General features: G+C 35.4%; 1 non-coding gene across 1 annotated transcript; it reads right to left on the bottom strand.

Moving 5' to 3' along the window:
* Positions 1 to 1,415: 1,415 nt before the first annotated feature.
* On the bottom strand, positions 1,416 to 1,522 carry LOC121231036 (small nucleolar RNA R71). Its single transcript, XR_005929105.1, has one exon. It is a non-coding gene; the product is annotated as a small nucleolar RNA R71 (small nucleolar RNA).
* Between the last annotated feature and the right edge of the window lie 2,569 nt (positions 1,523 to 4,091).

Here is a 4,091-nt window from a genome sequence, read left to right as displayed (position 1 = left end):
AGACATAGGGTGACAAGATTTTGCCAGATTAGGTGAAACCTAATAAGGGGATCCATAGATCGAGTTAATGCTACCATAGGGTGTTAATTAGAGAAAGGTCTCAATTATTCAATCTAGGGATTAGACGTTATTAGTCTTCAATAGGGATAATAACATAACTTAGGGATTTCTACGAAACTAGTTAAATGAATAAATCGTCCGATTCGGAGCCAGAATAACAAGTACAGTCTAGGTGGATTTTTCATTAGGTATTGTCTTAATTCAATCGATTTTTCCAAAAGTATTTCCCCAATTCCATTCTCTGTGAATTCTTAGTTTAGATAATTAGTTAGCTAAAACAAAAACCTCTTTATTCTTAAGCAAGATAATAAAAAGACAGTCATTACTAGTACTTTTAGTTCTTTTGGGTTTGACAATCCGGTCTTGCTAAAACTATACTACTGTTCGACAGGTACACTTGCCTATATCGCGATAATAGTTAGTTCAAGAATGATTAATTATAAATATCTAAAACCTATCACGAAATCACGTAATTAGAATCATTACATTCAGTTTAATATATGTTAATCATCACTTCTCAACTATATTGTGTTTTTATTACCAAATTGTTAATATAATTTTACAAATTAAGTGATTTAACACAAATACAATCCCTTTGCAGACGATAACTCAATACATACTTATTACTTGATAACGACTATGTACACTTGCACAAACCTACGCTTACAAGTTTTTGGCATCGTTGCCGGGGATTGTTAACTGTTGACAAAATAATTTCTTTTGGTGAAATTATTTACTTCCAATTTGGTGTACTTCTAACATTACTAACTTATTCGTTTTAATTTTGTGATTTTCTTTTTAGGTGTTTATGAACATAGATCGAATTATCGATTTACTCCCTGTAGACCCTGAAATTGAGCAAACTTTCAGACAAAGAAGACGTGAATGAACAACTCAATGACAAGTCAGATGGACCTTGGAAATTAGAATCAAGACCTAGGTAAGCTGATTGTGTACAAAATCGCATCCTCATTGCTGATGATAGGGATTGATGCATCAAACAATATGCTGTGCCACTTTTCAGTGAGTTAAATCCAAGAATTAGAAGGCTAGATATTGAGGCAACCCAATTTGAATTAAAACTAGTGATGTTTCAAATGCTCCAAACATTTTTCCAATTCAGTGGTATGCCCACAGAAGATCCACATCTCCAACTTCGATTTTTTATGGAGGTGAGTGATTCATTCAAGATAGCCGATGTGACTGAAGACATACTGAGGTTGAAGTTTTTTCCGTACTCATTGCGAGATCAAGCATGAGCATAGCTCAATTCATTGCCACAAAGTTCCATATTTACATGGTAAGAATTAGCAGAGAGATTTTTGTTTAAGTATTTCTCGCCTAACAAAAATGCTAACTTGAGGAATGAGATCACAACTTTCCAACAACTGAAGGACGAGTCTTTGTATAAGGCTTGGGAGTGATTCAAAGAGTTACTTTATAGGTGTCCTCATCATGGGATTCCTCATTGTATCCAGTTGGAGACATTCTATAATGGTCTCAATGCACATACAAGATTGATGGTAGATGCTTCTGTGAATGGCGCAGTTTTGTCTAAGTCTTATAATGAGGCTTATGAGATCATCGAGAGGATCGCAAATAATAACTATCAATGGCCAACAAATCGAACAACTTTAGGAAGATGTGTAGGCAGAGTTCATAAAGTTGACGCCCTCACTTCGTTATCAGCTCATGTATCATTTATTTCCTCCACGTTAAAACAATTTAACACTAATAGTGCTAATCATTTTACAACTCAGCCACCAAGCCCATTTGAAGTACTTTCCTATGTATTATGGGGAACGTCTTTCCTTTTAGAATTGTCCATCAAATCCTGAGTCAGTGTACCATGTGGGAACCAACATCAAAATAAGAGTGGACAAGGTCCCCATTCCATCTTCTACAATCCTTCATGGCGTAATCATCCTAATTTTTCTTGGAGCAACCAAGGAAATGGACCGCGCAACAAGTTCTTGTAGTATAGACCCAACCAATCTCAAGGGTTTAATTAGCAAGCTCTAAAACCACCTCAAGCTGAGGCATCAAATAGTTTGGATAACTTGTTAAAAGCATACATGGCAAAAAACGACACTTTGATCCAAAGCCAAGCAACAACACTGAAAAATTTGGAAAACCAAATGGGTCAGTTAGCTATAGAGCTTTGTAATAGACTGTAAGGAACCTTTCTGAGTGATACTGAGAATCCAAGAAATTTAGGTAAAGAACATATTAAGTAGTGGCATTGCGAAATGGTAAAATTATAGAACCCCAATAGATTGATGTCGAAGATAAGCTCGTTTAGAAGAATCAACCAGCAGTGGAATTTTCTATACCAAAGGAATCAAAATTTGCAAAGAGTGAAAAGGTAAATCCTAACTATGTATATTTACCTAATTAGAAGAGTTATCTGATTCAACTGAAAGTTCCATCACCTCCATATCCGGAAAGATTGCAGCAACACAAGTAGAAACATGAGGTGCAATTTAAGAAGTTTTTGGATGTTCTGAAGCAGTTAGACATCAATATTCCATTGGTGGAGGCTTTAACACAAATGTCGAATCATGTGAAGTTTATGAAGGATATACTATCCAAGAAGAAACGACTAAGTGTGTATGAGACTGTTGCCTTGACAAAGGAGTGCAGTGCATTCCTGCAGAACAAATTAGCACTGAAATTGAAAGATCCAGGAAGCTTTACTATACCCTGTAACATTGGTGAATCTTATTGTGGTAAAGCTTTATGTGACTTAGGAGAGTGTATCACCTTGATGCCTAAGTCTATTTTCAAGATGCTAGGGATAGGTGAAGTAAGACCTACAACTGTGACGCTTCAGCTAGCGGATCAATCTTTAGCATATCCCGAAGGAAAGATCGAGGATGTTTTGTTAAGAGTCGATAAATTTATTTTTTCTGCTGATTTCATTGTCTTAGATTTTGAAGCAGATAAGGAAATCTCGATTATCCTTTGAATACCTTTCTTAGCCACGAAAAGAACATTAATTGATGTGCAGAAAGGTGAACTCACCATGCGAGTTCAAGACGATCAAGTAACTTTTAACATTCTTAAAGTGATGAAATTTCCAGATCCGGCAGAAGAATGTTTAATTATGGAAGAGATAGAAACCTTGGTTTCTATTGAAAGTAATTTTGAAGAAGATCCCTTGGAGAAAGCATTAGATCTTGACCCTTTGGAGGATGAAGAAGGTGAAGAAAACATGGCTTTGATGAAAACCAATTCGAGAAATTTTAATTAATCCACATGGTTTGAACCGTTGGAGTTAGAAGTTAGAGAATTTGTGTAACCCCAGTTGTCAATTGAAGAACCACCTAAACTCGAACTAAAGGTACTTCCTTCCCATTTGAAATACGCTTATTTAGGTGACTATCCACTTTGCGTGTGATTATTTCAGTAGAACTAATGAAAGATCAAGAAGAGCAACTAATTGTTGTTCTAAAGAAATTTAAGAAAGCAATTGGTTGGACCATAGCTGATATTTGAGGTATAAGCCTTTTTTTTCATACATAAAATTATTTTAGAAGAAGGTGAAAGAGCTAAAATTGATGGGCAAAGGAGGCTCAATGCTATTATGAAAGAAGTTGTGAGAAAGGAAGTGATAAAATGGTTAGATGCAGGAATCATCTATCCTATTTCAGATAGTTTGTGGGTAAGTCCGGTGCAGTGTGTGTTGAAGAAAGGTCGAATCACGATTGTTAAAAATGACTGTAATGAGTTGATTCCAATGAGAACTGTTACTTATTGGAGAATCTGTATTGATTATAGAAAATTGAATAAAGTAACTCGGAAGGACCATTTTTTGTTGCCTTTTATGGACCAGATGTTAGATCGACTGGCAGATAATGAATTCTATTATTTTTTAGATGGCTATTCGGGATATAACCAAATAGTTGTAGCTTTGGAGAACCAACATAAAACAACGTTTACTTGTCTATACGGTACATTTTCTTTAGGCGAATGCCTTTTGGTTTATGCAATAAACCTACAACATTTCAACGATGCATGATGGCAATATT

The sequence above is a fragment of the Gossypium hirsutum genome, chromosome A06 (genome assembly GCF_007990345.1).
Source record: "Gossypium hirsutum isolate 1008001.06 chromosome A06, Gossypium_hirsutum_v2.1, whole genome shotgun sequence".
Classification (NCBI taxonomy): Eukaryota; Viridiplantae; Streptophyta; class Magnoliopsida; order Malvales; family Malvaceae; genus Gossypium; species Gossypium hirsutum.
Note: the sequence above shows the minus strand (reverse complement) of the source record. Positions and strands in the feature narration are given on the sequence as shown.